Genomic DNA, 11025 nt, shown 5'->3' with positions numbered 1-11025 from the left:
TGCAAGATTTTCTACCAGATGAACACTAGGGCTAGGAGTAAAAAGATTATAAGTTAGTTTGGTATTGGTAGTTGTACTACCTTGTCGTGCGCAAGTTGGTATTGTTTTTAACGATCTTTTGGTATGAACTTGCATTTGCTTCCAACCATCATGCCGAGGGTCGACGTGGATATAAAGCTGAATCATTTGTTCCGAAACGAATTTTCAGGCACCTGATTTTTATTTGATGGGTAGCATAAGCACCCGCCGTTCGAATTCCCAGTTCTCCAATTTTTTCGAAACAAGTGCATGCACTTATTATCACGATAAAAAACAATATCCATGCTGCATCCCAGTTATCAGTCTGTACTTGCAGAATTCTCTCGTTTATTGAGCACGTATATTATTTTTTCAGGTCGAGCAAGTTTCAACTGGGCTGTAGACTGCCCAGGGTTGGTTTTGTTTTTAACAGGCCCAGCCCATGACGACAACGGGGCACAAAGATCCAGCAGGTATCTACTGGCCTCTGGCCCGCCAGCATTAGTTATATTTTGTCTTACAACATCCGCAGGCAGTTTTTTTACTGAATCAAACACACAACCCAGTTCTATTTTCCTCTTGAAACGCATGTCCTACATCCGTTTTCTAATCTCTACCTATAGTTTTACTAGTTCATGTACACGTATCATTATATTGAAAACACATAAAATTCCCTTGTCATATTTACATCCTTATTTTTGTTGTTTTTTCCAACCCAGCGCTGATTTTTTTACCACTCGTTTTCCCTTAAACCAACTCAATTGTCCCACGTCTTATTTGCTTACAAAAACAAAACGATTTTTTGGCAAATCAATAAGTTCTTAAAAAAATGTTTATCATTTCGGGATTACAACAGTTCAGACTCCACCGAAATATGCAAAATAAGGTTGAACTTTTTGACCGTGGTCCTGGGCAGAAAATGGGCTGTAATAAATTACTTAAGAATCAGCAAATGGGCTGCAAATTATAAAAAATAGCAAATGGGCTTTATGTTGTCTGCCACAGATTTGGAGGCTGACTTGTGGGCCTACTAAGTTCATGCGTACACAAGGTTTCTCAAAAAAGAAACTTAGTCAACAATCGACTCTACCAGCGTCAGACCGTTAGATGTCAATCTAATGGCAATCATGCTTCTTCAGTCTCTGATCTTCCTGCCCCAGCCGCCCAAACCAGCGCCGTCGAAACCGCCTGCTCCCGCCTCCCGTGGCCGGCAGTGCTACAGGGCAGGCCTCACGGCCCCATCATACTCGCATCCCTAGCCTGTCTATCCCTCTACTCACCCACACCTCCTGTTATTTTCCGGCGACGGCAGCCAAACCAGTCAACCCTCGTACTCTCCACCGCGTGGGCAGCCACTGCCGTGTCTTCCCCGGCTCCGTGTCATTCCCTTCGTAGGCCCCGCCGTCGTCCACCGCTCTGGTGCTCTCGGCGCGGCGTGGTCAACGATGTCCATCCAACGGCCGTAGTGCTTCTTCAACCTCTGGTCTTCTTGCCCCAGCCGCCCAAAGCAGCGCCGGTCGTGCCGCATGCTCCTGCCTCCCGTGGCCGGCTGTGCTACCGCAGAGGCCTCACCATCCCCATACTACTCCCACCGCTGGCCAGGCCATCCCTCCACTCACCCACTCCCCCTGTTATTCTGCGGCGACGGCAGCCTCACACCGCAGCCGAATCAGTGAACCCTCGTACTCCTCTCCGCGTGGGCATCCACTGCCGTGTCTTCCCCGGCTCCGCGTCGTCCCCTTCCTAGGCCTCGCCGTCGTCCACCGCCGTGGTGCTCTCGGCGCGGCGTGGTCAATGTGGTCAACGACCGACTTATATCGGAAGAGTACTGTACGTGGGGAGGCTGACAGCTGGGTCCACGGCAGCCGCAAGGAAGTGCCTCCTTATTACGCACAAAATAATTATTCCTCCACCTGACAGCAGGGATCCACCGAACGGGCCACCAGTATTTCGCGGAAAAAACATTTCCCCCTTGACTGCTGGGACCCACCGGACGGGCCACCGTATTTTGTGAAAAAAAATGTTTGCCCCTGACTGCTGGGACCCACCGGACGAACCACCGTATTTCATGAAAAAAACGTTCCCCCCGCTGTCAGCTTGGACCCACCGAAAGTGCCTCCTTATTACGCACAGAAAATGAATACTCCCCCTGCTAGCTGGGACCCACCATGGTGGGAGACTGACTTGTGGGCCTACTAAGTTGACGGGGACGGAGGGCTTTGTCAACTTAGTCAATATGAACGATTCTAGCTCCAGTGACCGTACGATGTCCATCCAACAGCCGTCATGCTTCTTCAATCTCTGTTCTTCCTGCTCCAGCCACTCAAACAAGCACCGGCGGGACTGCCTGCTCCCTCCTCCCCGCGGCCGGCTCTGCTGCAGCGCAGGCCTCACCGCCCCACCGTACTCCCATCCCTGGCCTAGCCATCCCTCTACTCACCCACACCTGCTGTTATTCTCCGGCGACGGCAGACGAACCAATAAACCCTCGTACAGTCGTACTCCCCTCCGCGTGGGAAACAACTGCCGAGTCTTCCCTGCCTCCGTGTCGTTCCCTTCCTAGGCCTCGCCGTCGTCCACCGCCCTGGTGCTCTCGGCGCGGCCTAGTCAACGTGGTCAATGACCGACATGCATCTGAAGTGGACTGTATGTGGAGAGGCCGACAACTGGGTCCACGGCCGCACGCAAGGAAATGCCTCCTTATTACGCGCAAAATAATGATTTCTCCACCTGACATCAGGGACCCACTGAAAGGGCCTCTGTATTTCACAAAAAAAAGTTACCGCCGCTGACAGCTCGGACCCACCAGCTATATCTTTGCACGCAAGGAAGTGTCTCCTTATTACGCACAAAAAATGAATACTCCCCCTGTTAGCTGGGACCCAGTATAGTGGCAGGCCGACTTGTGGGCCTACTAAGTTGACGGGGACGGAGGGCTTTGTCAACTTAGTCAATATGCACGATTCTAGCTCCAGTGACCGTACGATGTCCATCCAACGGCTGTAGTGCTTCTTCAACCTCTGGTCTTCTTGCTCCAGCCGCCCAAACCAGCGCCGGTCGTGCCTCGTGCTCCTGCCTCCCGTGGCTGGCTGCGATGCGGCGGAGGCCTCACCGCCCCCTACTACTCCCACCGCTGGCCAGGCCATCCCTCTACTCACCCACACCCCCTGTTATTCTACGGCAATGGCAGCCTCACACCGCAGCGAACCAGTGAACCCTCGTACTCCTCTACGCGTGGGCATCCACTGCCGCGTCTTCCTCGGCTCCGCGTCTTCCCCTTCCTAGGCCTCGCCGTCGTCCACCGCCCTGGTGCTCTCGGCGCGGCGTGGTCAACATGGTCAAGGAACGGCTTCCATCGTACGTGGACTGTACGTGGAGAGGCTGACAGCTGGGTCCATGGCCGCAGCAAGGAAGTGCCTCCTTATTACGTGCAAAATAATTATTCCTCCACCTAACAGCGGGGACCCACCGGACGGGCCACCGTATTTCGTGAAAAAAACGTTTCCCCCCTGACTGCTAGGACCCACCAGCTACACCTTCGCACGCAAGGAAGTGCGTCCGGGCAAAAAAAAACAAATGATTCGCCCCCCCTGACTGCTGGGACCCACCAGCTACATCTTCGCACACAAGGAAGTGCGTGACAGTCGGGACCCACCTGGTCGAAGCGTACGTAGCGTTGTCATTTTGGTCGCGAACATGTACGTACATATATACTGGTGGATGTAGAGGCGCGCACGTGTCGTAGTAGAGGCGCGTACGTGTCGTAGTAGAGGCGCGCACGTAGCATGTACACGTACGTACAGCGGCCAGGGTGCAAGAAAGAAAATATGGCCACGTATGTGTACATACGGGCGGGGTCTCGAACGCCTACTCGCGCATACGTACGGCCAGGGCTCGTGTACATGGCTGGGTCAGAACGGAGAAACAGCGTCGTCGTCGTGTTCATGGGGAGGCAACGGAATGCGTCATGTTCATGGGGAGGCAACGGAATGCGTCGTGTTCATGGGGAGGCAATGGAATGCGTCGTGTTCATCGGGAGGCAACGGAACGTGTGGGAGCCAACCGGCTGGGTCGGAACGGAATGCGTGGTCGTGTTCATCGGGAGGGCTTGGACGGAACAGGCGATGGAAGCGAGGCCTGGCGTACCGCAGAACGGAGGAAACAGACCTCCTACGGTCGAAACAGGGGTCCTGTTGATCGGGAGGGGTGTGGCGTACCGCAAAACGGAGGAAACGGACCTCCTACGGTCGAAACGGGGGTCCTGTTGATCGGGATGGGTGTGGCGTACCGCAAAACGGAGGAAACGGACCTCCTACGGTCGAAACGGGGGTCCTGTTGATTGGGAGGGGTGTGGCGTACTGCAAAACGGACGAAACGGACCTCCTACGGTCGAAACGGGGGTCCTGTTCATCGGGAGGGGTGTGGCGTACCGCAAAACGGATGAAACGGACCTCCTACGGTCGAAACGGGGGTCCTGTTCATCGGGAGGGGTGTGGCGTACCACAAAACGGGACTCCACGGGATACTGTTCATCTCCACCGTCGACCTCCTCCAGCCTCCATGGGCTACCGTCGACCTCCTCCAGCCTCCACGGGCTCCTGTTCATCCAGCCTCCACCGCGCGCTACTCCACCGACTACTGTTCAACCACCCCTCCACCGTCTACTGTTCATCCAGCCCTCCACACCACGGGGTCCTGTTCAACCACCCCTCCACGGGCACCCCTCCACCGTCTACTGTTCATCCAGCCCTCCACACCACGGGGTCCTGTTCATCCAGAGGCAACGCCACCGCTCACTGTTCATCCAACCCCCCCCCCACAACGCTCACTGTTCATCCAATCGATCGGCTTCAGTTAGCTGCAGTAGCGAAGGAATCGCTCGATCGGGTTCAGTTAACAGCCATCGATCGACCGCTCGGGTTCAGTAACGCGTAGCCTGCAGTGCAATCGCTCGGGTTCAGTTAGAGCCCAACGCCTCGCTCGGGTTCAGTTAGAGCCAACGCCTCGCACACACGCGCGTACGTGTACGAGAGAAACGCACATCGCTCGGCCCCCAACCTCCCACCGTAACCGGGAACTCCCCGAAATTTTCCTCGCCCTCGCTTCTACCATGGTTTTTTCCGTCATGGACGGCCCAAAGAATGTCATGCAGCTGCGTCTCCGGCCCGCCCAGGACGAAAAGCCCATTTTCTGTCATGATTTTTTGTCATAGAAGTAGGAGCCCACCACATCTATGATGATACCGGGTTTTGTCACAATTATCGTCATAGAAGTGTCATATGTATGACAGAAAAAAAAATTCGTTCAGCCCAAAATGTCACGGATGTGTCTTTTTTTGTAGTGTATGGCCGCCACGCATCCAGTTAGTTTCTGAATTTGCTTGAGGTCTGTTGGGATAGCCAACTGTGACAGAGGTCGGATTTTAGCCGGATTTGCTTCGATTCCTCTACTGGAGACGATGAAGCCCAGGAGCATTCCGGCGGGCACGCCGAAAACGCATTTTTCGGGATTGAGCTTGATGTCGTATGTTCGCAGATTATCGAACGTGAGCCTCAAGTCGTCTATTAAGGATTCGACGTGTCTAGTTTTAAAGAACACATCATCTACGTATGCCTCCACTGTTTTGCCGATCTGTTTTTCCAGGCATGTCTGAATCATGCGTTGATACGTTGCACCGGCGTTCTTAAGCCCGAAAGGCATGGTGTTAAAACAGAAGGGGCCGTATGGGGTGATAAATGCCGTTGCGGCTTGGTCAGACTCCGCCATCTTGATTTGATGGTATCCGGAGTATGCATCGAGGAAACACAATGAGTCGTGTCCTGCACTAGCGTCGATAATTTGATCGATGCGGGGGAGGGGGACGGGATCCTTGGGGCAAGCCTTGTTAAGGTCCTTGAAATCGACACATAGGTGCCAGGATTTATCCTTCTTTGGTACCATCACCAGGTTTGCTAGCCAGTCCGGATGTTTTATTTCTCTAATGAATCCGGCCTCCAGTAACTTGGCTAGCTCCTCTCCCATGGCTTGTCGCTTAGGTTTAGAGAAACGCCGAAGAATCTGATTGACCAGCTTGAATCCCTTTAGAATGTTAAGGCTATGCTCGACCAGCCTGCGTGGGATTCCTGGCATGTCTGAAGGATGCCAGGCGAATATGTCCCAATTCTCGCGCAGGAACTCCCGTAGTGCGGCGTCTACAGCGGGGTTTAACTGTGCCCCGATGGATGCTGTTTTTGTAGGGTCCGTTGGGTGGACTTGGAATTTGACTATTTCATCCGCTAGTTTAAAAGAGGTGGACTTGGATCTTTTGTCGAGTATCACGTCATCCCTGTCCACTGTGGAGCGCAGCGCAGTTAATTCCTCGGCCGCGAGGGCTTCGGATAATGCCTCGAGGGCCAGTGCGGCTGTTTTGTTTTCGGCGCGGAGTGCTATGTCCGGATCACTAGCTAGAGTGATGATTCCATTGGGCCCGGGCATTTTGAGCTTCATGTACCCGTAATGGGGTATGGCTTGGAAGATCGTGAATGCCTCCCGCCCTAGAAGGGCGTGGTATCCGCTACTGAACGGGGCCACTTGGAATGTGATTTCTTCGGACCTATAATTCACCGGCGTGCCGAATACCACATCTAGTGTGATTTTTCCAGCGCATCGTGCCTCCCGACTAGGGATGATTCCTCTGAAAGTCGTGCTACTTTGCTCAATGCGGTTTCTGTCTATTTCCATTTTTTGAAGAGTCTCCTCATAGATGAGGTTTAATCCGCTGCCGTCGTCCATGAGCACTTTAGTAAGCCGAAAGCCGTCCACAATTGGACTAAGGACCAAGGCTGCTGGTGCTCGGGCTGTTCGGAATTTAGGTTCGTCACTGGCATTGAAGGTGATAGCCGTGTCGCTCCATGGATTTATTACTGCCACGTGGCAGACTTCGGCAAGGCTGCGGAGTGCTCTCTTATGCCTATTATTTGAGGCGAAGGTCTCGAAGACTGTCAATACTTTATTGTTGTTATCCACGGGATGGTGCTCTGCGGTATTTTTAATGAGGAGATCCTCACCGCTCTTGGCCACCTGCCGGAGTACCCAACATGCTCTAAGGCTGTGTGTTGGTATGGTATCCTCTGTACTATGAATTTTGCATGGCCTATTAAGCCATCCCTCCAATACGGTTCCACGCCCTGTAGTGGGCTTTTGCTTCTTTGTAATTGAGTCGAGCGACTTATGAGAGTGCACCCTTTTAGTTTGGACTGGGGGTTTTGTCAGAGCCGGATTATCCCAAAATTTTGTTTGGGTTTTCCAGGCGCTTTCCATCGCACAGTACTTCCGTACCATGGCCGCCAAGTCAACGAAGTGTGCTATGTCACGGCAACTTATGGCGTTGAGGATTCCCTTGTCCGTGCAATTATTACAAAAGAATGAAATTGCATCTTCCTCGCGATAGTCCTTGACCTTGTTCAATGTGAGATGCCGTGATTCCACTATTGGTGCCCTTGGAGGCGGCGACCGGACCTTTACAAACAAGGTTGGGGCAATCTCCACAACTTAATTGGAGGCTCCCAACGACACCACGAAGCTTCACCACAATGGAATATGGCTCCGCGGTGACCTCAACCGTCTAGGGTGCTCAAACACCCAAAAGTAACAAGATCCGCAAGGGATTAGTGGGGGGAATCAAATTTCTCTTGGTGGAAGTGTAGATCGGGGCCTTCTCAACCAATCCCTAGAAAATCAACAAGTTTGATTGTCTAGGGAGAGAGAGATCGGGCGAAAATGGAGCTTGGAGCAACAATGGAGCTTGGGGATGGAAGAGGTAGTCAACTCGGAGAAGAAGACACCCCTTATATAGTGGGAGAACAAATCCAACCGTTATCCACCAACTCAGCCTGCGTAGCACGGTACTACCGCGCTAGGCACGCGGTACTACCGCAAGGGCACACGGTACTACCACAGGGCCCCGCGGTACTACCGGCCGTGCAGCAGAAACCAGAACAACCCAGATGCAAAGAAGCAGAGGGCGGTAGAACCGCTGGCGCGGTACTACCACTCCCCCTTGCGGTACTACCGCAAGGTAGGGATGGTCCAGATTTTGGGAAGGCACGGACATATAAAAATACATCCATGGTAACTTCCACTGAGTTGTGGTCTATGCAAAAATCCGACACGGTAGTACTGCAAGCCAGGAGTGGTACTACCGCGCGGGGCGCGGATGTAAAAAAATTACATCCGCCCCTACTGTCGCGCATGCTGCTGAGCCTGGCCAGAGCGCACAGTACTACCGCGTAGGGCGCGGATGTAAAAATTACATCCGCCCCCACTACCGCAAAAGCTGCAGCGCCTGGCCAGAGACCACAGTACTACTGCTCCAAGGAAGCGGTACTACCATGGGCACTTGCGGTACTACCGCGCCGGGGGCTGGTACTACCGCAAGGGCATGCGGTACTACCGCTCCTAGGAGCAGTACTACCGCATGCCCAAGATCAGCAAACACGACATTTTGCATAGACAAGAAACGACGGAGGATGCTCCATAGTGCCAAAGGAAGGAGGTGCAAATGGAGTAGACGTGTACGTGATGATTCCACCCAAACCTTTCGAAAGCGGACCCCCTCTTAATAGTACGGCTTTCCTACGACTCAAATCCACCGAAAAGAAATGTAGAGAAACGCCATCTTCGATAGTCTTCGAGGGGCACCAAATCGTCTTGTGCCTAGTCATGATATATCTGAAATACTCAATGCACATGATTAGTCCGCAAAAGCATTGTCATCAATCACCAAAACAACTAAGGGATAAATATGCCCGTACAATCTCCCCCTTTTTGGTGGATTGATGACAATACGGGATTTGCACAAAAGGAGATAAAATGAACATGGGCAAACCCCACATCTATAAAATATCGACGGGCTCCCCCTAGATGTGTGCTATCAAAAAATGCTTTGGACTGCATGGCACACATACTAGGATCAACACTCCCCCTATATTTTATAGACAAGGCGTATCTTGCAACAATAAAGCTAATGCTAAGCAAGATGATAGACATGAGCATAATGTACATAGCACAAGATAACATAAGCTCAATACGGTACGATAGAGTGCATATGTCTTACACCATATGATAGAAAGGTCTCACAAGCGCAAACCAAACCAAAGCAAACGAGGTTCAACGGAACGAAAGCAAACGAAACAAACACGACACACTACTCGCAAATCCTACACTCTCTCCCCCTTTGGCATCGAGACGCCAAAAAGGCAGAGAGGACACCTACAACACAAGTGGTGGCTCAAGCAGAATTATCACTTGCACGCTCTCTGTCGGACTCGGCGACGGGGATGGGCTCCTCCTCAGAATCAGTCCACTTGTAGCCCTGTTTTGCCATCCATTCAGCCTCTGGAGTGATGTGCTTCTCGGAGCCGCTGGTAATGTCCTCTCCAAAAGTCCTCAAGATCTTCTTGTCGTGGCGGCGACTCTCCTTGGTGGCAACGTGAGTCCGGTACTGCCCCTTGGCTTGCATGCAGAACAAGGTCTTCATCTTGGCCTTCAACTTCTTAGCCCATGAGGGCTCAGTAGAGGGAGGGGCATACCCAACAGAGCTATCCTCATCTGCGTCCTCCTCCTCAATCTCCTCCTCATCAACATCCATCCTAGCAGTCGCTGCCTCAGCACGAGTAGTAGTGTTAGCCCACTGGGGCTTGATGCGGAGTCTGATGGGGTCATGACGGATCCCGTCAGGGGCCAAAAACTCATCCTGCGGGTAGAGATTCTCCCACGTCTTCGAGATCAAGAGAAATATGTGAGGTCCATAGATGGGAACCTTACGGTTGAACACCGCAAACTGAAGCTCACACCACATGATGTGGGAGACGTCAAGTGGTTGAGTCTGAGTGAGACGCGCCTCCTCACAGATGAGCATCATGTCCACAAGATAGGCATGCACCTTGTCCTTGTCCCCAATGCGTGGGAAGAGAGAGTTGCGGAAGATCCGATGCATAATGTCAAGGAAAGGGTTCAGAACCCATGCCTTCTTGCCACTTGGAAGGAGCTTCTCAACATAATAATGCAGGAGCTTGTTCTTGTTAGCTGACTCGGAGTTGGCATGAGGGCGAACACCAACGGGCGTGTTGAGCCCCTCATCAGGTACGTGGAGCAAATCCATGAAGGCCTTCCATGTAGCAGTCAACTGACGTCCATTGGTCATCCAGGTCATCCTCTGTTGCTCATCAGTATGAAAGTGAACCGAAGCAAAGAACTGGGCCACAAGCTCGGGATCAAAATCCAAGTGGAAAGAGATTACATCCTCAATGGCAAACTGCTCCACGAGATCCAAGGTCTCACCAAAGTAGGCACGGTGCTTATCCTCCCTCATGTGATTCATATCAATCCAGTGCACGTCCACATATGTGTTCTGCTTGCCCTTGATCACATCCAAATAAATGAGATTCTGCTGCTTGGTCCAAAACAGATCATTCCCTCTGAAGTTGGCACGAGGATTCACATAAGGGTTGATCCTCCTTCGAGAGATAAACTCAGCCAGTGGTATCTCATCCATGCCCATGGAGGGCTCCTTGTTATTGGTGGCGGTGGTCTTGGTCCTGCGTTGGGGGGCATTGGAGCCCTCTGGAGCTTCATCTTGGTTGCGCAGACGCTTGGAACCCATGTCACAGCTGGAATTGGAACGGCGAGCAGGTGCACCGGAGCCACCACCTAAGACACAAAACACAAAAACACGCACGAGAAGCGAGAAGGATCAATGCAAAGACCACAACAAAACAGGTCAATCAAGTAGAACGCGCACTTGGTAATTGCTATGAGGGAGATTTGACAACAACGGTAGTACTGCTTGTCTGCGCGGTACTAAAATTTTAGTGCCGCTCCTAGTCACGGTAGTACCGCGCGGTGGCACGGTAGTACCGGGTCTCGGAGCGGCAGTAGAATTTTAGTGCCGCGTCTCACGCGGTAGTACCGCTCCTGAGGAGCGGTAGTACCGCACCGGAGATGCGGTAGTACCGCACGGTATCAGAT

Source organism: Aegilops tauschii, chromosome 2, assembly GCF_002575655.3.
Source record: "Aegilops tauschii subsp. strangulata cultivar AL8/78 chromosome 2, Aet v6.0, whole genome shotgun sequence".
Lineage (NCBI taxonomy): Eukaryota > Viridiplantae > Streptophyta > Magnoliopsida > Poales > Poaceae > Aegilops > Aegilops tauschii.
Note: the sequence above shows the minus strand (reverse complement) of the source record.